Source organism: Mobula birostris, chromosome 1 (assembly GCF_030028105.1).
Source record: "Mobula birostris isolate sMobBir1 chromosome 1, sMobBir1.hap1, whole genome shotgun sequence".
Lineage (NCBI taxonomy): Eukaryota > Metazoa > Chordata > Chondrichthyes > Myliobatiformes > Myliobatidae > Mobula > Mobula birostris.
The window spans coordinates 72,138,640-72,165,654 of record NC_092370.1 but is presented as its reverse complement, the minus strand read 5'-3'; the positions used below and the strand labels follow the sequence as shown (position 1 = coordinate 72,165,654).

The window sequence follows — 27,015 nt, the reverse complement described above, 5'->3', positions numbered from 1 at the left end:
GGCAATGAATTCCAGGCACCCACCGCTCTCTGTGTGAAAAAAAAACTTGCCGCACACACTTCCTTCGAACTTTACCCTCTCCAAAGCCTCAACACCCTTCCTACAATGAAGTGACCAGACAATGCAGTACTCCAGATTTATAAAGTTACAACAAAACTTACAGACTCTTGAACTCATTTCCTCAACTCATAAAGATAAGCATGCTGTGTGCCTTCTTTACCAGCCTGTTAATGTGTGTAGCACTTTCATGGAGTTAGGGACTTGGTTCCTCGACCTGTTTGCACATTAACAGTGTTTTGAGCCTTTACACTTGATCTACCAAAGTGCAGCCCTTCACATGTGGCCAGGTTAAATTCCATCTGCCATCTCTCTGTCCATATGTGCAACAGATCTATATCTTGTGATATTCTTTGACAGATTTCTGAATATTCTACCAATCTTTGTATTGCCTGTAAACTTACTAAACTGCAAATCTATGTTACACAAAGATCTTTTATATATTTCATAAACAGCAGAATTTACGGATCCCCGTGGACCAGCACTAGTCACAGACCCACAGCCAGTTTAATGACTACCCTCTGTCTCCTATACGCAAGCCAATTTTAAATCCAAATAACAAATTCATTGTAGGTCCAGTGCATCTTAATCTTCAGGATGATCCTCCCATGAGGGATCTTGTCAAATGACTTACTAAAATTCATGTAGACAACATCCAGAGTTCTACTTCAGTAATCACCTCTGTAATTTTGAAAAACTCTACCAAGTTAGTAAGATACGACTTGCCTCATACAAGGTCATACTGATTGTCCCTAATTAGGCTAATTCTTCATAAATACTTTCCCTAAGAATCCTATCCAATAACTTTCCTCACTGACTTGAGACTCACCGGTCTATGATTTGAGACTAGAACTAGGAGACATTGCCTCAAGATTCAGGGGAGAAGATTTAGGGCAGAGATGAGGAGAAACTATTTTTCCCAGAGAGTGGTGAACCTGTGGAATTCTCTGCCCAGGGAAACAATTGAGGCTTCTTCACTAAACATATTTAAGATACAGTTAGATAGATTTTTACAGAGTGGGGGAATTAAGGGTTATGGGGAAAAGGCAGGTGGATGGAGCTGGGTTTATGGACAGATCAGCCATGATCTTATTGAATGGCGGGGCAGGCTCGATGGGCTGGATGGCCTACTCCTGCTCCTATTTCCTATGTTCTTATGTTCCAGGATTATCCCTATTATCCTTCTTGAAAAATGAACAACGTTAGCTAATCCTTTGGGACCTCACCTGTGGCTAAAGAGGACAAAGATTTGGATAAGACCTGTTATGAATGACTAAAGTGGAGTCACATGGAAGGTGTAACAGGGAAATATAGAAATGTTTATTCACACAGTGAACCTCCAGGAGAGAGAGAGGGTCCAGGACAATTCCAGAGTCTCACTCTCCTGACATGATGTTTTGTAATTGTTCAACACCAAAATAACAACAATTAATGCAGTTTCAATTACTATAATCTCCTACTTAACTTTAACATTTGGAATATAGTTTGGTAAATAAATAGTGAAGGTCAGGCACCTTTAAGCGGATGAAGATACTTTGCCATGGCTGGGAAGAGGGGAGAACTCCAAGCCAGACTGAAATGCCAAGAGATGAAAGTTCCTCTACTCAGCATCTTGTTTGCAAATGTATGGTCACTGGAGAACGAGATTGAAGACCTAAGGACAAGATTACTATATTAGAGGGAAATGAGGAATTGCTGCACTCTGCATTTAAAGAGACGTGGCTGACTCTGGACATCCTGGATACGTCAGTATGACCCAAAGGTTTCTTGATACACAGGTTGGGCTTGGCTGCTGATTCGGAGATGGCAAAAGGCAGGGGTCAGTATTTAATGATAACTCTTTGTGATGCTTGGACGTAGTGGTTTTGTTGCACTCTTGTTCCTCTGGTCTGGGGTATTTAATAATTACATGCTGGCCATTCTAATTACCATGAGAGTTCTCCTCCATGAACTTGACCACAGTTTATATACCCCCAGTAGCTGACGTTAATCAGGCACTTGTGATATTAAATCACCAAAAAAAAAAGCCCAACCTGACACATTTAAAATCACATTTGGAGACTTCAATCAAGCTTGTTTAAAGAAATCTCTGCCCAGTTATCCTGCAGGACCACTGCCTTACTGTGATTAGGAATGCCTACATTTCCATCCCTAAACTGCATTCCGAGAAATCTGATCACTTTGCCATCCTTCTCTGACCTGCCTTCTAGCAGAGGCTAAAGTGCAAGACTCCAGGCATAAGGAGAATAAAGAGTTGGTCTCGGGAGGCAGAGGTATGGCTACAAGATTTCTCTCAGTCAGCGGATTCAGCCTTACTCAAGGGCATACCGGAGGACCTGAGTGAATATTCCACGGTTGTCACGAACTTTATTAAAATAGTCAAGTGCCTCCCTACAAACTCATTCAGAGTCTTCCTCAACCAGAAGTCCTGGATGAACCATGAGATCTGCAATTTGCTGAGGGCCAGGTCAGTGGCACTGAGGTCTGGTAACCAAGTAAGATACAAGAGGTCCAGGTACGATCTCTCCAGGTACAAAAGCCAACTCTTGCATATTGGCAGTTCTGGAGCAAACTCGAACCACTGAAGGATGCTTGACAACTGTGACAGGGCTTAAATGCTATCACCTCTTACAAAGAGAAACCAAACGAAATAGGTGACAACAAGGTTTTGTTCCCAGATGAGCTCAATGCCTTATATGTTTGCTTCCACCATCAAAACTTGGAGGAACTTTCAAGAACTCTCACGGTCCCTGACGACCCTGTAATTTCTGTCTTTGAGGCTAACATGAGACAATGAACCCACAGAAAGCATCCAGCCCAGATGTGCAGTAAAGACCTGTGCTGAAATGTTCTCCGATATCTTAAACCTCTCACTTTGGTAGTCTGAGGTACTCTCCTGCTCCAAGCAGGATCCAGTTATACCAGTGTCTAAGAAGAAGATGATAACCTATCTTAATGACTATAATCCAGTAGCACTTACATCCACTATGATGAAGTGCTTTGAGAGTCTGGTGATGAAACATATCAACTCCCGCCTGTGTAATGAATTGGATCCACTCGAAACTGCCTGCCAGAGGAACACGTCTACAGTGGATGCCATCTCACTGGCTCTTCACTCAATCCTGAAACACCTGGACAGCAAAGGTATTAACTACAGCTCAACGTTCAATATTATCACCCCCTCAAAACTAATCAATAAATTTCAAGACTTTGGCCTCAATAACTCCTTGTGCAATTGGATCTTTGATTTCCTCACTTGCAGACCCCATTCAGTTTGGATTGGCAACATCTCCTCCACAATCTCCATCAGTACAGGTACACCACAAGGCTGTGTGCTTAGTCCCTTGCTCTACTCACTTTACATTTATGACTGCGTAGCTAAGCACAGCTCCAATACTACATCCAAGTTTGCTGTTGCTGGCCAAATCAAAGGTGTTGATGATTCAGCATACAGGAGGGAGATTGGAAATCTGGCTGAGTGGTGCCACAACAACCTCTGACTCAGTATCAGCAAAACCATGGAGATGATTATCGAATTCAGGAGGAAGAATCTGGAGCTTCGCGAGGCAGTCCTCATTATGGTATCAGAGGTGGAGAGTATAAGCAGTTTTATACTCTGCTTCAAAGGATCTGTCCAGGTGTCATTATGAAGAAAGCACAGCAGCACCTCTACTTCCTTAGAGGTTTGCAAAGATTTGGCATGACATCTAAAACTTTGACAGACTTCTATAGAAGTGGTGGAGAGTATATTGACTAGTTGCATTATGGCCTAGTATGGAAACACCAATGTCCTTGAATGGAAAAGCCTACAAAAAGTAATGTATATGGCCCAATCCATCGTGGGTAAAACCCTCCACTGAGCACACTACACGGAAAGCAACATCTATCGGTATGGAGCCCCACCATCCAGGTCATATTCCCTTTTCACTGCTACCATCAGGAAGAAGGTACAAGAGCCTCAGGCCTCACACCATCAGATTCAGGAACAGTTAGTACCCCTCAACCATCAGGATTTTGAACCAGAGCGGATAACTTCACTCACCCCATCACTGAACTGTTCCTATAATCTATGGACTCACTTTTAAGGACTTTTCATCTCATGTTCTCAATACTTATTGCTTACTTATTTAATATTATTATTTCTTTTGTTTTGTATTTGCAGTTTATTGTCTATTGCACATTAGTTATCTGTCCATCTCGTTGTGTGCAGTCATTCATTGATTCTGTTGTCTTTCTTGGATTTACTGAGTATGTCTGCAAAAGAATCTCTGGGTCAGATATGGTGACATATGCACTTTGAAAATAAATTTACTTTGAGCTTTGAAATTTACAGAACTATACTATATATTTACAATGGCATCACATCCCAACTGAAGGAATCTTTTTGGATATTCAATACTGGTGTGTGTGATACCGTGAATATACAACTAACCAGAAGGTTAATGACAAACAGATCTTTCTTGAACTGTGCATTAAGTGGCAGGGATATGCCATTAACAATGTGCTAATAGCATGGACATTTATCTAGAAAACCATAGAAAAACTACAGCACAGAAACAGGCCTTTTGGCCCTTCTTGGCTGTGCCGAACTATTTTCTGCCTAGTCCCACTGACCTGCACACGGACCATATCCCTCCATACACCTCCCATCCATGTATCTTCCAATTTATTCTTAAGCGTTAAACAAGAACCCGCATTTACCACCTCGTCTGGCAGCTCATTCCATACTCCCACCACTCTCTGTGTGAAGAAACCCCCCCTAATATTCCCTTTAAACTTTTCCCCCTTCACCCTTAAACCATGTCCTCTGGTTTTTTTCTCCCTTTGCCTCAGTGGAAAAAGCCTGCTTGCATTCACTCTATCTATACCCATCATAATTTTATATACCTCTATCAAATCTCCCCACATTCTTCTACGCTCCAGGGAATAAAGTCCTCACCTATTCAACCTTTCTCTGTAACTGAGTTTCTCAAGTCCTGGCAGCATCCTTGTAAACCTCTGCACTCTTTCAACCTTATTAATATCCTTCCTGTAATTTGGTGACCAAAACTGAACACAATACTCCAGATTGGGCCTCACCAATGCCTTATACAACCTCATCATAACATTCCAGCTCTTATACTCAATACTTTGATTAATAAAGGCCAATGTACCAAAAGCTCTCTTTACGACCCTATCTACCTATGATGCCACTTTTAGGGAATTTTGTATCTGTATTCCCATATCCCTCTGTTCTACTGCACTCCTCAGTGCCTTACCATTAACCCTGTATGTTCTACCTTGGTTTGTCCTTCCAATGTGCAATACCTCAAACTTGTCTGTATTAAAATCCACTTGCCATTTTTCAGCCCATTTTTCCAGCTGGTCCACATCCCTCTGCAAACTTTGAAAACCTTCCTCACTGTCCACTACACCTCCAATCTTCGTATCATCAGCGTCTTGGAGGAGAAGATGGCAGTGTGCCGCGTGTGCGCAGCTCTCCGGTGAAAAATGATGTCGTATCTGTTAAATAGGGGCCGTGGACAATTCTGATTTGATGGAGAATGGCATGAAATCACAGAGGACCATCTGGAGAAATTTCTGAAACACCCGTCCGCTGCTGTCGTTACTGTGTGGTTGGGAATCTTTCGGAGGGTAAGCCTCAAAATCCCCGGCCTTGCCTGCTTTTGGCAACCTAGAAAGAGGTCGAATCACTCGGACAGAGATGGCGCTCAGTACTCAGTGTCGGAGAGCTGATCAGAGCTCGAAGTTTTCGGATGACTCAGAGTGGAATTGTGGTCGGCATGACAGGGAGAGTTTTTCTTCCCTCACCCGACTGCGTGAGATGTGGGACATTTGAGAAACTTTGAACTTTACTGTGCTCATGGACTTTCTTCATCAAGTTATGGTATTGTGCACTGTTGTAACTATATGTATAATTATGTGGTTTTGTCAGTTTTTTAAGTCTTGGTTTGTCCTGTGTTTTGTGATATCACACCCGAGGAAATAATGTATAATTTCTTAATGCATGCATTACTAAATGACAATAAAAGGGGACTATGTGTCTTCATAATCATAATTTGCTGATCCAATTGACCACATTATCATCCAGATCATTAATATATGTTTGTAGATGACAAATAACGATGGACCCAGCACTGATCCCTGTGGCACACCACTAGTCACAGGCCTCCACTCTGAGGAGCAATCCTCTACTACCACTCTTTAGCTTCTTCCATTGAGCCAATGTCTAATCCAATTTACCACCTCTCCATGTATACCTAGTGACTGAATTTTCCTAACTAACCTCCCATGCGGGACCTTGTCAAAGACCTTACTGAAGTCCATGTAGACAACATCCACTGTCTTCCCTTCATCCACTTTCCTGGTAACCTCCTCGAAAAACTCCAATACATTGGTTAAACATGACCTACCACGCACAAAGCCATGTTGACTCTCCCTAATAAGTCCCTGTCTATCCAAATGCTTGTAGACTCTGTCTCTTAGTACTCTCTCCAATAACTTACCCACTACCGACGTCAAATTTATCGGCCTATAATTTCCCGGATTACTTTTCAATCCTTTTTTAAACAATGGAACAACATGAGCCACTCTCCAATCCTCCGGCACCTCACCCGTAGACACCAGCATTTTAAATATATCTGCCAGGGCCCCTGCAATTTCAACACTAGTCTCCTTCAAGGTCCAAGGGAATACCCTGTCAGGTCCCGGGGATTTATCTACTTTAATTTGTCTCAAGATAGCAAGCACCTCCTCCTTTTCAATCTGTGCAGTTTCCATGATCTCACTACTTGTTTCCCTTAATTCCATAGACTTCATACCAGTTTCCTTAGTAAATACAGACGCAAAAAACCCATTTAAGATCTCCCCCATTTCTTTTGGTTCCACACATAGCCGACCACTCTGATCTTCAGGAGGACCAATTTTATCCCTTATGATCCTTTTACTCTTAATATACCTGTAAAAGCTCTTTGGATTATCCTTCACTTTGACTGCCAAGGCAACCTCATGTCTTCCTGATTTCTTTCTTAAGTATTTTTTTGCACTTATACTCCTCAAGCACCTGATTTACTCCCTGTTTCCTATACATGTCATACAACTCTCTCTTCTTCTTTATCAGAGTTGCAATATCCCTTGAGAACCAAGGTTCCTTATTCCTATTCACTTTGCCTTTAATCCTGACAGGAACATACAAGCTCTGCACTCTCAAACTCTTTTATACTTTCAATGGGATAGAATCAGAATGAATGATTTTACTAGCCACAAAGTATCGGTTGGAAGTTAAATTGCTTACAGGTTTTATTTCCTGAAGACTTGTTCTCATTTTAGTTAATCCATAATTATGCTATCCAAACACTGTTCACATTCCTAATACTGATCCCTAACAAGACCCATGCAATCTAATCACAAACAAGAGAAAATCTGTAGATGCTGGAAATCCAAGAAACACACACAAAACGCTAGAGGAACTTAGCAGGCTAAGTAGCATCTATAGAAAAAAGTACAGTCGATGTTTCAGGCCAAAATCCTTCGGCAGGTTTTTATAGATGCTGCCTGGCCTGCTGAGTTCCTCCAGTATTTTGTGGGTGTTCCCTTGCAATCTAATCCCTTGCCTCTCTCAAATACCAGGCATATATCCTATCAGAGTTTGGGGGCTTATCCATCGTAATGTTCTTTAAGACATCCAGCACGAGTTCCTTCTTTATCTTGAAACACCCTAATATATTAGTATGATCTATGCTGATCTCCTTCTCCTTGGTAATTACTGACTCAAAGCATTCATTTAACTCTCACCTATATCCTCATCCTCCAAACATATATTCTCTCCTTTATTGATAATTGGTCCTACCCATTCCATTGTTATCCTCTTGCTCTTGATGTATGTATAGAATGCCACAAGGTCCACAGTAATCCTTACCTATAGTTTAGAACATAAGGAGCTGCAGTCACTGTTCCCTAATTGTTCATTTGCTGAAGATTCAGTCACACAGGCAGGCCCAGTATAGCCCACCTCTTGCTGGACTATCCACATCTTGATCTGCGAAACCCTGCAGGATATACTTAACAAATTCTACCCATCTAAAAATCATGCACTAAGGAGTTCCCAGTCTTTTTGAGGGAAGTTGAAGTCACTCACTATGACAATCCCTTTGGTTTTTTAAACTTTACCTAATCTGCCAGCACATCTGTTCCTCAATGTCCCAGATGGTATTGGGAGATCCGTGGAATAATGCCATTGGGGTGATTACATCCTTCATATTTTTGACATCTACCCAAACAGACTGAATGGACAAGCCCTCTGTTATGATCCCTCTGAGTGCAGCTGTGATATTGTTCTTGATTAATAGTGCAATCCAATCCCACTCCCACCATTTTTCCCCCACGTGTGAAAATTAATTGGCACACTTAGGACTATAAGACATAGGAGCAGAATTAAGCTATTTGGCCCATTGAGTATACTGTACTGTTCCATTATGGCTGATTTATTATTCCTCTCAACTCCATTCTCCTGCCTTTGACACCATTACTAATCAAGAGCCTATGCTTCAAATATATTCAATAACTTGACCTCCACAGCCATCTGTGTCCATGAATTCCAAAGATTCACCACCCATTGGCTGAAGAAATTCCTTCTCATCGCTGTTCTAAATGGACCTCCCTCTGTTCTGAGCTGTGCCCTCTAGTCCCAGACTCACCTTCTGCACATCCACTTTATCTTGGCCTTTCAAAATTCGATAGATTGCAAATAGACCTCCCACCCCCTGAATTATTCTAAACTTTAGCTAGTACATGCCCAGAAACATCATACGTTAACCCTTTCTTTCCTGGAATCATTCTTGTGAACCCCCTCAGGACCCTCTCCAGTCCCAGAAAATCTTTTCTTAGATAAGGGGCCTAAGACTGTCTACAATACTGCATGTGCTGTCCAAGCAATGCCTTGTAAACCCTCAGCATTACTTTTCTATTCTAGTTCTCTCAAAATGAATGCTAATATTGCATTTGCCTTCCTTACCACTGACTCCATCTGCAAATTAACCTTTAGGGAATCCTGCACAAGGACTTCCAAAGTCCCTTTACACCTCAGATTTTTGAATTTTCTTCCCGTTTAGAAAATAGCCTACCTTTATTTCTTCTACCAAAGTGCATGACCACACACTTTCCTACATGATATTCCATCTGCCACTTCTTTGCCCATTTTCCTAATCTAAGTCCTTCTGTAGCCTCTCTACTTCCTGAAAACTACCTGCCCCTCCACCTGTCTTTGCCATCAATTCCATCATCAAAGTCTTTGATATATATTATAAAACGAAATGGTCCCTACACAGACCCCTGTGAAATCCCACTAGTCACTGGCAGCCAACCAGAACAGGCCCCTTTATTCCCACTCTTTGCCTCCTGCCAGACTGCTAATCTTCTACACATGCTGGTATTTTTCCTGTAACACTATGACTCTTATCTAGTTATTCAGCCTCATGTGCGGCACCTTGTCAAAAGCCTTCTGAAAATCCAAGTAAACAATGTCCTTTGACTATATCCTGCCTGTTATTTACTCAAAGAATTCCAACAGATTCATCAGGCACATTTTCCCCTTTGTAGAGGTGTTTTCACTTCAACATGAAAGAGTCTTTTTCTGTGGATCAGTGTCAAAAAAAGGCAAATTAAATCTACTGTGATTCAATGTTGTAAAACAATAAAACATGAAGACTTCCAAGGGGTGAACATTATTTTTATAGGCATTGTATTTCGTCTATTTTTCTGCATGAATTAAAACCTACACATAACCTTAATTACAACAGGAGTAATTTCTACATCCATGGATTTCTCATCAGGTCACTGACTTTCCTTTATTATGCTCTTGAAATCTGTATAAAAGAAGTTAGACTATAGAGGGGTCCTAAAACATCTCTGCATTAGAAATCTTGAAATACCAGTCATTTTTGAGATGTGATGATAGGGAGCATAGATAGTTTCATCATCATACATCCAGAGTATATATGATAATACAAATAGATTTCATAGTTGCTGACTTCTAGCCTAAGGAATCCTGAAGAAGGGTTTCAGCCCAAAACATTGACCATAAGACCATAAGACCATAAGACAAAGGAGCAGAAGTAGGCCATTCGGCCCATCGAGTCTGCTCTGCCATTTTATCATGAGCTGATCCATTTTATCCTATTTAGTCCCACTGCCCCGCCTTCTCATCATAACCTTTGATGCCCTGGCTACTCAGATACCTATCAATCTCTGCCTTAAATACACACAATGACTTGGCCTCCACTGCCGCCCGTGGCAACAAATTCCATAGATTCACCACCCTCTGACTAAAAAAATTTCTTCGCATTTCTGTTCTGAAAGGGCGCCCTTCAATCCTGAAGTCATGCCCTCTCGTACTAGACTCCCCCATCATGGGAAACAACTTTGCCACATCCACTCTATCCATGCCTTTTAACATTCGAAATGTTTCTATGAGGTCTCCCCTCATTCTTCTAAACTCCAAGGAATACAGTCCAAGAGCGGACAAACGTTCCTCATATGTTAACCCTCTCATTCCTGGAATCATTCTCGTGAAATTTTCATAGATGACCTGCTGAATTCCTCCAACGTTTTGTATCAGTGCATTTGTTGGATCCATCTGTTTAATTGACAGTTTAACAAGTAATTGTCTGCTTATACTTTAATATAATTACTTGTATAAAAGTAACAGCCTTGTCTGCTTCCTGGTGGTTATAGTATGTCTATGCAAATGCAGTTTTTCCTTATCGGTTAAATAATATATGAATTTGGAAGCTTCTCTTTGGTACTGCATTATTTCAATAAGAGCTATCTCATTGGTTGTCTCTTATCTACAAAATTCAGCAGAATTTTCTTCCTCTATGATTATAAAATAGCTGTATGAATAAGTCAGTGTCATCTTAAATTCTAGTTTCTAGTATCGTTATCTTTAAATCTTTTGTTACTAGCTTCTGCTCCTGTTTCCTTTGTTCTATCAACACTTAATAAAACGATTGTGAAGCAACAAGTTTTGTTCCTATTTCTTGACTTCCGAATGAACCTTGTATTAAAGCATCAAAATCCAACAATTGGTAGTCACCAAAGGATATTGTGAAGTTTATGACTTGGAGCAATCACAGACTGAGTGGAATTTTTTTGGCAACTAAACAAAAGAAGGTAAAAGCTTACTCTGTTTCAATTTGTCTGAGAGAAAACTTTATTCTGGCTTCAATATATCCAATGGTAATTAGGATAGAAGACTACTGCGTTGCTATTAAAAAAAAAACAACTTTAAAAGTATTGGCTGCAATCCATTTTGGTTGGAGGGTAACCTATTTCAGTTGGAGGATAAACAGTGGCGGCACCAGAGATTTTTTCTTGCTGGTGCTACAGTGGGGCTGAATGATTCAGTGATGGTGCTGAGGGATATACCCTATGGTAATATATATTCACAAGGCCAGACGCGTGGCGTTCAAAAGTCAGTTTCAAGCATTATGTGCCTACTATCAATGCCGCTGTTGATTCACAAGCAGCAGCAATTGATAGATATAATATAGAAGTGAACTGTGACAGTGTCAACAGCATCGGAGACAACCCGGGCTACACAGAGCATAAACAAACAAACCAACAGAGCATCTGATCCACAGCGCGCAATGTGAATCACGCACCAATCCCGCAATCAGTGTCAAATGCGTGCTTTTCAACTGAGAAACACAACACTAACCCACAATGTCCACTGCTATTCACATTACATAGACAGACAATGCCAAAAGATACACAGTTATTAAAGTCAAATAAGGCAAACAACAGATGCAAGGCTTTACCAGGAGTTGGACAAATCGTACTCTGACCATGCAATACCTCAATTAATTCAGCTACTGAATTTAAAACAAAAATCAACAGAATCACCGCTTGGAAGTCTAAGCAAAACCAGTAGGCTTAATAGCAGTAAATGTAATATTTCAGGATTTGCAGGAAACATAGGGAGTATGGGGTATCCACCACAAAATAATAATAATAATCAGCATTAGTCTTGGCCCAAATTTAAAAAAAAATATCAACTGCACTCACCATTGATGTTTTCAGAGAAGCACAAGCCGTCTGTTGTTGTGATTGGTGGTGAAAGCATCAATGATTTTCTGGATGTCAAGTGCTTTGGTCCTCCGGCTGTTTATGGCCAACAGGGCCAAGTTGCTGTTCCGAGCATCACCGCTGCTATTCCTTAGGTAGTTTTTGAGGCGTCTGAGGCAAGAGAAACTACGTTTGCATGAGGCAGATGTCACAGGTAGAGTCAGTGATATGCAGATTAGTTTGTATAAATCTATAAATGCATCACGGTAGGGTCTCATTGGAGCTAGAAATTCCACTGTGTCACTGTCTGTCCTTGCTAGAGACTCAACCACAGCTCTCATATACTCACGATTTTCTTGGACAATCTTTGCATGTCCTTTGTCAAGCATATTTCCCAATCTTGAACTGTCTTGTTTTCTCAATCTGAATTTGGCCCATGCCTCCATAGCAAACTTATGAGCTGCACTTACATGGTGGGTTTTGAAAGCTGTTGTAGCTTTCCGCCAGTTGCAGTGACCGGTGACAGTGAAGGTAGACTCAGAATGGAACCCATGTCCTCCACACAGGAAATGCCTGCATGTGAAGCAGAACGTAGTATCTTTCATGATCGAATATTCCAGTCAGTCAAACCAGCCATGGATAAAACTCCTTTGCTGATTGCCAAACTTGTTGCGAGCAGTGAAGGGTACTTTTTCAATGCTGGCTGACGGGGTCCTTCCTCAGGCTGCTGGCTAACATTGCCAACAGTATTCCCACTAGCACTAAGAGCAGCTTCATCCACGTTCTCTTCTGAATCCCGTTCCATTTCTTGTTCCTCTACTTCGTCCTCACATTCCTTCGATGAGCTGCTTACTTACTTCTTTCTGCATGTCACTTTCAATTAAGACATTCTCAGGCTGAGACACCACTGATTCCTCTGGATGAGGTCGTTTGCTCACTAAAAATCGATCCATTTTTCACGCCGGCCAAAATAATACACATACCAGGCCCACGCTAGCTTGTAAAAGCACAATGTGTGTGTGTGTGTGTGTGTGTGTGTGGGGGGCATCCGTTATTCTCGCAAGACCATGGATCTGCGCCTGGAAGTATACTATCAATCTCTCGCGTGAGTGAGAGTGACTGACATCACCACCTTAAGTGATCTTAGATCAGCTTAACTGATATGAGGACAGCAACGGCAAGACATTGACAACGAACGAATAAGCAGAAGTGTAGAGTGGATCTGACAGCGTTTATAACTTTATTGCTGCGTGGGTGCTGTGGTAATTGGGGGCGCTGTTTCACTAGATCAACTGGAGAAACAAGCTGTATTCAAAACTATACAGAGAAAGCAAAGCAGCTGCAATTTGTATGTGAAATTTCAGTTAATTTCTTGGTGGTGCTACGCTGATGCTATTGCAATTTTTGCTGGGGCTATAGCACCAGCTAGCACCACCTTAATGCCGCCCCTGAGGATAAACTATTTTGGTTGCACAGAAAACAAGCGGTGCATAGTAAAATACCGATTGCGCAATCCATTAATTCAGTTGTTGGGAAGACCCAACAGTTACAGGACAAACTGTTGGTTGCAGGATGACCTATTGGTTGCAATCTATTAATATTTTGAGATCATGGTCAAAATAATAAAAGCATGTAAAAATTAATGTTGAATCAAAACAATAACCAAAGTCGTAAAACTCACCTGAATAAAACATCTCTGTTTGATAAAATCAATGAAAAACGCTGGGCAAATTATACCACCGATGTTAAGTTTTTTGAGATAATTCTTTGGATCTTTTCCAGAGAATCACTGGGGGAAAGCAAATAGCTACTAATTTAGAGATAAGACCGCATGGCTGGTTTGGTCGAATGTGTGAATGAATGAAAGAGTTAACATGTGAGTGAAGACTTTTACTAATCAAAAGAAATGTGTCACCTGTGATAAACTGCATGATAGAGATAATAAAAAATAAATCTTTGCATTAACCCAGTGATTCCTAACAGAGGTGGTCACGTGTCCTAAGGGGGCATTTGGGGAAATAGAAATTTTTGGGGGACATTCAAGATTTTTTGGGTGGGGGGGGATGGGGGGGAGGTAAGCGGCACCCTAACTTGAAGCATGAGACCTGACTGACCCTGTGAATTCACTGCCATCATCAACATCTGATAGGCATACCCCATTTGTATTAATTTCCTTATTTTAACTTAGCCCCATTCTGATGGAGAAATATATATGATGCGATCTCTGAGTCTGAAAGTGATGAAGCCTTAAATTCTAATCCTGCTAAGAAACAAGATCGAACTGCTACGTGGAGATGTGGAATAGCTGATCTGTACAGCAAGAAGAACATTCTAAATATGAAACTGCAGGGTGAGAATTTCAATTTAATCCAGGCAAGAAGTGCAGTGTCCACTTTTATCAGAAAATTGGAAATATATAAGCAAAACATTGAGAGAAGAATGTTCTCACAATTTCCTGGCATGGAAAGCATGGCACTCTCTTTCACATACAGTGATTTTCAAGAGTACTGCTTCTGCCTGCAGTGACTGAAGAAGGATTTTCAGAGTCAAATCAAGGATTGAATGATCCGACAGAACAGAAAGAGAGCTTGCAAGAAGAAATTATTGAAATTCAGAATGATGAAGAAGCAAAAATGTTTTTCAAAAATGTTGGCTTTTTTGGTATGTGGCTACACTGTCACACAAAGTTTCCTGGTCTTTTGAGAACAGCAAAACTGTTCTTCATTGCATTTCCACCCTCCTACCTTGTTGGAAGAGACTTCAGTGCAGTGAACCACATACTCACAAAAAACAGAAATGGCTTGGACATGGTTATGCATGGGGACAAGGCTTTTGCTGTCACAACTTGAACCAGATATTTCAACTCTTGCTAAAAACCATCAAGCTCAAGGACCACATTGATATTGAAGCTGCTGTACAGCGCACAGGTACTGTGTAAGCTAGATTTAAAGACAAATAAAAAATTAAAGCAGAATAATTTTTCTCATGTTAGCATATGGTGGACATGCTTTTATATTATGGGGGCACCAGAAAGTATACTGTGCCTAAGAGGGGCATTGGCAAGTATGAAGGTGCTTTAGAGGTGTGTTGGCAAATATGAAAGGGGGCCTTGGGCTAAAACAGGTTGGGAAACACTGCATCAACTGAATGAGTGAAAGAACAACATGGTAATTCAATCAAAGTGCAGTGTACGGAGTTTCAAAGCGGACTGAGACAAAACTGAGCAATCCTGCCAGTGAGGCTACTGCTGGCGCTCCACTCTGGGAAATGCCTACTTCTGAAGCTCTGTCCTGGAGAACTCCACCCACATTGGACAGTCCCCGGAGACAGTGACACCAACCTCTGGAGAATTATAGCCTGTGTTGGACAGTCTCCCGATAGAGTGCTGTCATCTGAACTCTGAGGAACTACAGATAGATGTGACATGGACTCTGTATTGGCCCCTAGCGACTCAAGTGAGGATTTCTGTGATGAAACAATAAGCTTGTTGGATATATCACAGCTTTCTCCAATAAAGACCAAGAAAGTGAAGACTTGTAGGACTGAGAATGAAACTATCATTGATCAAAGTAATGACAAGCTAGGGGCAGATCCATCAACCATTGCTCAACCAGTCAAGAATCTGCTGAAAGGAAGTAAGTGCTCAAATAGCACTGTGACTCTTAATGAAGAACAACTCAAAACTTTTCAAACTTGAAAGGTGACATTGAGTACTGCGCCTGCAATAATGCAGAAAATCAGGTAATTGCAAAGGGTTCATAAACTTTTATTGCAACTCTATGTGCAATAGGCAGAACTGAATTCTCGGAGGTCTGTAAATTGGCAGAAAGAAGATCAGCTAATATCTGCACTGATTCTCGATATGCTTTTGGAGTTAATAATTTTGGAAACTTATGGAGGCAAAGGGGACTTCTTACGATTGTAGGAACCCCAATGAAGAATGGCCAACAAGTACAAGAATTTACGGGTATCATACAACTGCTGTTAGAAGTTGCTGTATTAAAATGCGAAAATGATTCCAAAATGACTACATCGGAAATGCATTCATGGATGAAATTGCAATAAGAATAGCATGGGAAGGAGTAAAGGAAGTAGAAGTATCAAGAACACGTGAAGTGAACCCAATGACTGGAATTATGGAAACATAGAAACATAGAAAACCTACAGCACAATACAGGCCTTTCAGCCCACAAAGCTGTGCCGAACATGTCCCTACCTTAGAAATTACCTAGGGTTACCCATAGCTCTCTATTTCTCTGAGCTCCATATAACTGTCCAGGAGACTCTTAAAAGACCCTGTCATATCCGCCTCCACCACCATTGCCGGCAGCCCATTCCATTGCCTCACCGCTCTCTGTGTAAAAAACTTACTCCTGACATCTCCTCTGTACCTACTTCTAAGCACCTTAAAACTGTGCCCTCTCGTGCTAGCCATTTCAGCCCTGGGTAAAAGCCTCTGACTATCCACACGATCAATGCCTCTCATCATCTTATACACCTCAGTCAGGTCACCTCTCATCCTCCATCGCTCCAAGGAAAAAGGGCCAAGTTCACTCAACCTATTCTCATAAGGCATGCTCCCCAATCCAGGCAACATCCCTGTAAGTCTCCTCTGCACCCTTTCTATGGTTTCCACATCCTTCTTATAGTGAGACGACTAGAACTGAGCACAGTACTCCAAGTGGGGTCTGACCAGGGTCCTATATAGTTGCAACATTACTTCTCAGCTCCTAAACTCAATCCCACGATTGATGAAAGCCAATGTTTTCTTAACCACGGAGTCAAACTGCGCAGCAGCTTTGAGTGCCCTATGGACTCGGACCCCAAGATTCCTCTGACCCTCCACACTGCCAAGAGTCTTACCATTAATACTATATTCTGCCATCATATTTGACCTACCAAAGTGAACCACCTCACACTTACTTGGGTTGAACTCCATCCTGCCACTTCTCAGCCAAATTTCACCTCCTATCAATGTCCCGCTGTAACCTCTGACAGCCCTCCACACTATCCACACCCCCAACCTTTGTGTCATCAGCAAACTTACTAACCCATCCCTCCACTTCCTCATCCAGGTCATTTATAAAAATCACAAAGTGTAGGGGTCCCAGAACAGATCCCTGAGGCACACCACTGGTCACTGACCTCCATGCAGAATATGACCTGTCTACAACGACTCTTTGCTTTCTGTGGGCAAGCCAGTTCTGGATCCACAAAGCAATGTCCCCTTGGATCCCATGCCTCCTTACTTTCTCAATAAGCCTTGCATGGGGTACCTTATCAAATGCCTTGCTGAAATCCATATACACTACATCTACTGCTCTACCTTCATCAATGTGTTTAGTCACATCCTTAAAAAAATTCAATCAGGCTCGTAAGGCATGACCTGCCTTTGACAAAGCAATGCTGACTATTCCTAATCATATTATGCCTCTGCAAGTGTTCATAAATCCTGCCTCTCAGGATCTTCTCCATCAACTTACCAACCACTGATGTAAGACTCCCTGGTCTATAATTTCCTGGGCTATCTCTACTCCCTTTCTTGAATAATGAAAGAACACCTGCAACCCTCCAATCTTCTTTCTTTCTTTTTCCAATATTATTATTAAATTTATTAAATTTCATATACATAAATACAGAATTCATAAGAATACTTATTGTGAATCAAAATAAGGTAGCATGTAATGCGCTATATATAAATCACACTGATACAATCATGGTATCCCATATTTATGATCAATCTAATAAAGTAAATTGAATTATGAAATACAATAATATGGTTAATTATATTATTAAAAAAATCTACACCCACTACCAAGACAAAGCTGGTTGGTGAAAAAAAACAAAATAAAAAGTACTATACCATATAGTGTTTTATAATAATAGCCCAGATCTATATTTTAATAACAATAATAATTCAAAGATTTTCAAAATACTTCAGAAAGGGACCTCATAACATTTGAAAATCTTGATTAGAATCAGAAATCGAACAATGAATCTTCTCTAAATTTAAACATGACATAACATCACATAACTATTGAGCATGTGTGGGGGGGGGGCAACCTCCTTCCATTTAAGCAAGATTGCCCTCCTAGCCATAAGAGAAATAAAAGCCAGTACCCACAAATGAGAAGGCTCCAAAATTAAGGCTCTTTCCTCAACAATACCAAATAAGGCAGTAAAAGGATTGGGCTTAAAATTAACTTTAAAAAGTGCAGAAGAAGTTTAGAATACATCTTTCCAATATTTTTCAAGGCTCGAACATGACCAAAACATACGAATTAATGAAGTTTCTCCATTATTACATCTGTCACAATTAGGAGATATATCTGCAATAAAACGAGAGAACTTGTCTTTAGACATATGAGCCCTATGTACCACTCTAAATTGCAGGAGGAAATGACAAGCACATAATGATGAAGAATTAACCATTTTGAAAATAGCCCTCCAGGTCTCATCAGATAATGAAGTCTGTAAATCCTTTTCCCAATCTTTTTTAATTTTGTCTAAAGGAGCCATTCTCAGTCCCAACAACAGACCATAAATATAAGATATTGAGCCATTATCAAAAGGTTTCAAGTTAAAAATTACATCTATTATGTTCTTTTCTGGGCTGGTAGGAAAGGTATGTAGTTTAGATCTTAAAAAATCTCTAATCTGTAGATATCGAAAAAAGTGGGTATTTGATAAGTTATATTTCACTGAGAGCTGCTCAAAAGAAGAAAGAATTCGTCCAACAAACAGATCCTGAAATTGTTTAATGCCTAATCTATCCCATTCTCTAAAAACCAGATCGGTCATAGATGGTTTAAAAAAAAAGGAAAAAAATAGAACTAGAAAGAGAAAATCTCAATAAACCAAAGTGTTTTCTAAACTGTAGCCAGATCCTCAAAGTGTGTTTAACCACCAAACTGTCAGTTAATTTATTTAAAGATAAAAGAAGAGAGGATCCGAGAAGAGAAATAATAGAAACTTTCATAACAGAGTTGGCTTCCAAAAAGACCCATGTTGGACAATCATCACAATTAATATAATATAACCAGAATGTGAGATTTCGTATGTTAATTGCCCAATAATATAATCTAAAATTGGGTAGAGCAAGGCCTCCATTCTTTTTAGTTTTTTGAAGGTAGGCTTTATTTAATCGGGGTTTTCTGTTCTTCGATGTATAGGAAGAAAGAATTGAATCTAAAGAATCAAAAAAAGACTTAGGAATAAAAAACATGTACAACTTTAAAAAGGTATATAAATTTAGGTCAAATATTCATTTTAATAGAATTAATTCGACCAATCAATGATAAAGAAAGAAGCAACAAATTAGAAAGTGTCTTTTTCACATAATTCATTAAGGTTAGAAAATTTTCTTTAAATAGATCTTTATAATTCTTGGTGATTGTTACACCCAAATATGTAAATTGTATTCTTACAATTTTAAAAGGAAGGTTAATATCGGATGGTATCAAATTATTTAAAGGAAACAATTCACTCTTATGTAAATTCAATTTATATCCTGAAAACTGACTAAAATTAGTCAGTAAAAGAAACAGAGGGTAAAGAAGTTGTAACATTAGATATAAAAAGCAATAGGTTATCAGCATACTGCGAAACTTTATGAATAGTACCTTTCCTTAAGATACCGGTGATATCTTTAGACTCTCGAAAGGCAATTGCTAAAAGTTCTAATACCAAATCAAAAAGCAAAGGGCTCAGTGGACATCCTTGTCTGGTTCAATGCTGGAGTTTAATTGGTTTAGAATTCTGAAAGTTAGTAAGGACCCAAGCGGAGGGAGTTAAGTAAAGTAATTTAATCCAAAAAATAAAATCGGGCCCAAAATTAAAATTTTCTAAGGTTTTAAATAGGTAATTCCATTCAACTCAGTTAAAAGCCTTCTCCGCATCCAGAGAAATCTCACATTCCGATATTTCCTTGGATGGAGAATGCATAACATTTAACAAATGCCATATATTAAAATGAGAATATCGATTTTTAATAAATCCTGTCTGATCATCAGATATTATAGAAGGTATAATATTCTCAAGTCTACGGGCTAAAACTTCTGGATCCTCTCCCGTCCCCATTGATGATGCAAAGATCATCACCAGAGGCTCAGCAATCTCCTCCCTCGCCTCCCACAGTATCCTGGGGTATATCTCGTCGGGTCCCGGTGACTTATCCAACTTGATGTTTTCCAAAAGCTCCAGCACATCCTCTTTCTTAATATCTACATGCTCAAGATTTTCAGACCGTTGTAAGTCATCCCCGCAATCGCCAAGATCCTATTCCATAGTGAATACTGAAGCAAAGTACTCATTAAGTACCTCTGCTATCTCCTCCGGTTCCATACACACTTTTCCACTGTCACACTTGATTGGTCCTATTCTCTCACGTCTTATCCTCTTTCACTTCACATACTTGTAGAAAGCCTTGGGGTTTTCCTTAATCCTGTCCGCCAAGGCCTTCTCATGGCCCCTTCTGGCTCTCCTAATTTCTTTCTTAAGCTCCTTCCTGCTAGCCTTATAATTTTCTAGGTCTCTATCTTCATTTAGCTTTTTGAACCTTTCGCAAGCTCTTCTTTTCTTCTTGACTAGATTTACAACAGCCTTTGTACACCACGTTTCCTGTATCTTACCATCCTTTCCCTGTCTCATTGGAACGTACCTATGCAGAACTCCACACAAATATCCCCTGAACATTTGCCACATTTCTTCCATACATTTCCCTGAGAGCATTTGATCCCAATTTATGCTTCCAAGTTCTTGCTTGATAGCCTCATATTTCCCCTTACTCCAATTAAATGCTTTCCTAACTTGTCTGTTCCTATCCCTCTCCAATGCTATGGTAAAGGAGGTAGAATTGTGATCACTATCTCCAAAGTGCTCTCCCACTGAGAGACCTGTCACCTGACCAGCTTCATTTCCCAATACCGGATCAAGTACAGCCTCTCCTCTTGTAGGCTTATCTACATATTGTGTCAAGAAACCTTCTTGAACACATCTAACAGACTCCACCCCATCTAATCCCATTGCTCTAGAGAGATGCCAATCGATATTTGGTTACAATCTCCCACCAGGACAACCCTGTTATTTTTACACCTTTCCAGAACCTGTCTCCCTATCTGCTCCTCGATGTCCCTGTTACTATTGGGGGGGTCTACAAAAACACCCAGTAGAGTTATTGACCCCTTCCTGTACCTAACTTCCACCCACAGAGACTCAGTAAACAATCCCTCCATGTGTTCCTCCTTTTCTGCTGCTGTGACACTATCTCTGATCAACAGTGCCACGTCCCTACCACTTTTGACTCCCTCCCTGTCCTTTCAAAAATATCTAAAGACTGGCACTCGAAGTATCCACTCCTGTCCCTGAGCCATCCATGTCTCTGCAATGGCCACAACATCATAGCTCTAAGTACTGATCCACGCTCTAAGCTCATCCATTTTGTTCATAATACTCCTTGCATTAAAATAGACACATCTCAAACCATCGGTCTGAGCATGTTCCTTCTCTATCATCTGCCTATCCTCCCTCTCGCACTTTCTTCAAGCTTTCTCTATTTGGGAGCCAACTGCCTCTTCCTCTGTCTCTTCAGTTTGGTTCCCACCCATAGCAATCCTAGTTTAAACTCTCCCCAACAGCCTCAGCAAACCTCCCCCCCCCCCCAGGATATTGGTCCCCTGGGATTCAAATGCCTCTTGTTCTTTTTGTACAGGTCACTCCTGCCCCAAGAGAGGTCCCAATGATCCAGAAATATGGATCCCTGCCCCCTGCTCCAATCCCTCAGCCATGCATTCATCCTTCACCTGATTCTATTCCTATACTCACTGTCACGTGGCACAGGCGGTAATCCGGAGATTACTACCTTTGTGGTCCTGCTTCTCAACTTACTTCCTAACTTCCTGCAGTCTGCTTCCAGGACCTCCTCCCTTTTCCTGCCTATGTCCTTGGTACCAATATGTACCACGACCTCTGACTGTTTTCCTTCCCACTTCAGGATATCTTGGATGCGATCATAGACATCCCAGACCCTGGCATCTGGAGGCAAACTACCATCCATGCTTCCTTCCTGTGTCCACGGAATCGCCTGTCTGATCCCCTAACCATAGAGTCCCCTATCACTGCTGCCATCCTCTTCCTTTCCCTACCCTTCTGAGCCACAGGGCCAGACTCTGTGCCAGAGGCACAGCCACTGTTGCTTCCCCCAGGTTGGCCATTCCCCCCCCCCCAACAGTACTCAAACAGGAGTACATATTGTCAAGGGGTACAGCCACAGAAGTGCTCTCTAGCACCTGACTCCTGCCCTTCCCTCTACTGATCGTTACCCACTTATCTGTCTCCCCAGGCCCTGGTGTGACTACCTGCCTATAACTCCTGTCCATCACCTCCTCACTCTCCCTGACTAGACGAAGGTCATCGAGCTGCACCTCCAGTTCCCAAATCGGTCCCCAAGGAGCTGCAGATGGACGCACCTGGTGCAGATGTGGCCATCCGGGAGGCGTGGAGTCTCCTGGACTTCCCACATCTGACACCTAGCACAGAACATCGGCCTCGCACACATTCTTCCTGTCTGTATTCTACACCACAGGCAATCTACCTTGCCTTGACCTGTTATTGCCAAAGCCCAGTTGAGCAAAGCCCTTTCTACTCTGTCTCCCTCTACTCTGTCACCTACTCTATAGGGTGTACCCTTTTAAACTCTTCTCGCTGTTCTCACTGGCTGATGTCCACGCACTTGCACAGTCGTGCCCCGATCAAACCGCTCAAGAAATAACCGTCTCCCTTTAAACTCTTTTCGTTTTTAAACTCTTCTCGCTGTTCTCACTGTCTGATGTCCATGTGCTTGTGCAGTCGTGCCCCGATCAAACCGCTCAAGTAAATTAAGTTGCACTCTGTATCACAGATGAATATACAAGATTATCTGGCACAGCAAGTACACTCCCAAAGATACATTGGATGCAAAAAGTGATTGATAGATTTTCCCAATGGTAGTGGAATCCAACCTTCAGGGCAAAAGCCCAACAAAAGTTTGAAAGATACATGACATGCCAGAAAATGAATCCTGGAGCAGTGGAAGAACTACCACAGTTAAATGCTCCTGCCCCACCTGGTTCATTTTTACATTTACAAGTGGACTATCTTACTTTGCCAAAGCGTGAAGGATACTCAGATGTATAGATAATAGTTGTCAAGTTTTCAAGATGGGTGGAAGCTATCTTATCAAGGAGAGCCACTGGCACACACAGAGCAAAGACTCTGATCAAGGACTATATTCCTAGATGGGGATTGCCATGTTGCATCAACTCTGACCAAGGAACACATTTCACTGGGAGTGTTTGTCAGGAATTATGTTGACTGACATTCAAGGTGGTAACATGGTGTCCTATATCCCTGCCAGGAGCCCTTCATCTCAGAGACACTGATATACACATTATGATAGACAGTTTATTAACTATTGTGTGAAATTGACCCAAGCTGTCCAGTCTGATTTTCACCAGGTTTCTGACATTTGAAGTGATCCAATAGAAGGAGGAGACACTGATTTCCGAAGAGTGGGCCGTGACTAAGAAACCACAGAAGGAACCATTGGGAACCCAATGGGAAGGTCCCTATCAAATGCTGTTCATTACCAACTCACCGGGGAAAGGAGAAGGTAAACGTAAGTGGATACATGCCAGTCACTGCAAGAACACTGCAAGTGTTCTGGTTAACATGGTAGTAACTTCTTGACCCTGTGCCTACACTGCTGGGTAACAGTGAACAAATCACTAACCAGCCAGAAGTCTTCAAGCGGAGTTGACAACTACTGGACATTATGAAGTTTATTCGAATTTTGTTTGTTGTTTTGCTGATTTTCCCGACTCACAATGTGCCAGTTGAGTGAGAAGTCTCATCATGTATGCTTGTGAATATCACATAAATTTGCTGATGCTATTAATGCCTTTAGCTGTTGGGCATGTCAATATATACTGCTCACTTCAAACTATTCACCAATACTATGCATCCCTGCAGATCCAGGACAAATATATGCCCTCGTTATTAAACATACCAGGAACAGCAATGTTGACTTTATGCCTATGATTCATTATTCTCAAGGGAGACATAAATATACAATAATCATGCCCCCCCCCCACACACATTGTCTTAGACTGAATCATTTATGTAAATATAATTGGCATGATTTAGAAAATATGATATCTGACTCTATTCATGTCTTATCCTGGGATACCTGCATATCTGCATCTAATGTCTATGACAAAACTATTAAATCTTTTCATGTGTTCACTATAAAAGCTTCCTTTTGGTTGAATTCAGAAGGGTATAGTTGCAGTAGGGTATAGTTCATACAGTTACACTTTACGTGATCCAAAACGGGGTAATGACATTGGAATTTTCATTGACAGTATCCAAAGGGAAAATATTACAATTCAACAAGCTCCTGTTCAGTAATAAGAAATGGTCTAAGTTTATGGAGCAATACATACTTCATGTGTGGAAACAGAGCCTTCACCTCTCTTCCATGTAATTGGTTAGGATCTTGTTATTTAGTGTATGCTTTCCCTGCATGAGAAATATACACACCTTACCTTTACCTCCCAAGTCTAGAAGTAAACAAGACATTTCAGAAGGAGATTGTTTTATATAAATTCTATTCCCATTTTATGGTGCTGCAAGGAGTATAAAAGAGATTAAAAATGTTGCTGTAGTAACATTGTTGATGCCTTGGGAAAAGTAACACAGAGCTAGCTGCCGGGCGTAAGATGGTTCTTCAAAATCCTATGGCACTAGATCTTAGTAGCTAAGGGGGGAATGTGTGCAGTTATAGGCAAGAAGTGTTGTACCTACATACCTACCTGATGAGTGTGAAGACATAAGTGATTTGGCTGATCGTATCCGTAAAGAAGCAGCTAAAGTACATCAACTTGATGGATGGGATTTCTTTGACTGGATTCACTTAAGTCTCAGAAGTCAAGGTTACTCAATATTATGAATCATATTATTCATACTAGTATGCCTTATTATAGTTTACATCTTTTTTACTTGTTTAAAGGTGATCATTAATAGAATAGTTCAAATTCACTTAAGTGTACCTACTAATCTGCCTAAACATAACATTATCCTATGAATATTTTGGAGAATATATACCCTTCAGTATTTCATAATTTAGGTAGTTTTTTATTATTTTATAGATACCTCAAATTTTTCAGCCTCTGAATTTTCAGGTGTAATGATTCTAAATGTGTGATCTAGAATCAAACTGGGATTGTTGGATGCAACTGTTTAATTCTTAGATTAGTCTGTTTAATTGATATTTTCTTTGCAGTTTAACAATTAAGTTTATGCTTGTATTTTATAAAATTACTTATATAAAAATGACTGTCTTGTATGTTTCCTAGTGGTAATAGTTTGTCTATGCAACTTCAGTGTTCCCCTATTGATTAAACAAGGTATGATTATGGAAGCTTCTCTTGGTACTGCATTATTTTGAATAAGAGCCATCCTAGTGGTTGACTCTTACCTATAATTTTGAATGGAATTTTCCTCATCTATGGGTATCAAATAGCAGCACCACGAGGTCCGCACCATCTTAAATCTTAGTCTGTTTGTCCTTAAGCCTTCTGCTTCTGTTTCCTTTGCTCTACCAATGCTTAGTAAAATGATCGTGAAACAACAAGTGTTGTGCCTCGTTCCTGACTTCTGAAAGAAACTTGAATTAAAATATCAGAATCTAACACATTTCTTAGAGTTGTAGTCCTAGTTATAGAACATTACAGCACAGAAACAGGCTGATTGATCGATCTTGTCTGTGCCGAACTGTTATTTGGTCTAGTCCTATTGGCCCATACATGGACCAAATCCCTCTGTACCTCTCCCATCCATGTACTTATTTAAGCTTCTCTTAAATGTTGCAACTGAACCCACATCCACCACTTCCTCTGGCAGCTCATTCCATATTTGCATCACCTTCTGAATGAACTTGCATTGTGTGTCAATGACTTTGATGACGGAGTTGATGGTTTTACTGAAAAGTTTGCAGATGATACAAAGATAGTGAGGGGCATGTAGTTTTGAGGAAGTAGAAAGGCTACAGAAGGACTTAACCAAATGAGGAGAATGGACAAAGAAGTGACATGCAATGTTGGGAAGTGTATGGTCATGTACTTTGGTAGAAGAAATGAAAGGGTTGACTATTCTTTAAATGGAGAGAGAATACCAAAGACTGAGGTGCAAAAGGACTTGGATGTGCTTGTGCAGGATTCCCTAAAGGTTAATTTGCAGGTTGAGCCAGTGGTGAGGAAAGCACATGTAATGGTGGCATTCATTTGAAAAGGACTAGAACTTAAAAGCAAAGGTGTAATGTTGAGACTTTATAATGCACTGGTGAGGCTTCACTTGGAGTATTGTGATCAGTTTTGTGAACCCAGTCACACTGCCTATCTATATCCCCTTCAAGCCTCGTTCTATCCACCTCTGTCTCCTCACTCCCATATTGATTACTATCATCAGCAAACTTGAAAATGTGTCATTTTGTACGCTCGGCCAACCAGTTGATATAGATTGTGAATATCTGGGGCACAAACACTGATTCCAGTGATTACCCCTTAACCTGCCAATCCATTTATTTACACCCAATCAATTCAAATTTGTTGTCACATGCACATATATGGCGAGGTACAGGTGTAATGAAAATGTTGCTTGTAGTAGAATCACAGGCATGTAGAAACAGACTACACACAGAATATACATGAAATTATAGAAGACTGTGAAGAAAGAGAAAAAAAATCCTGTCCTTTCTGTACAATAAACAGTTCTCAATCCGTGGGAGAGTCTTATTGCCAATTCCATATCAACCAACCTGTGAGAACACTTACTGAAAGCTTCCTGAAAATCCATCCACTG

General features: G+C 40.7%; 1 protein-coding gene across 1 annotated transcript in view; it reads left to right on the top strand.

The window, feature by feature from the left end:
* Positions 1-5,654, top strand: part of LOC140196997 (RNA-binding protein 12-like) — a 185,324-nt gene extending 179,670 nt beyond the window's left edge. Inside the window, exon 2 of the transcript XR_011885842.1 lies at positions 5,406-5,654. The gene's annotated coding sequence lies outside the window, so the exon portion shown is untranslated. The remainder of the gene's footprint in view (positions 1-5,405) is intronic.
* The last annotated feature ends 21,361 nt before the right edge of the window (positions 5,655-27,015 follow it).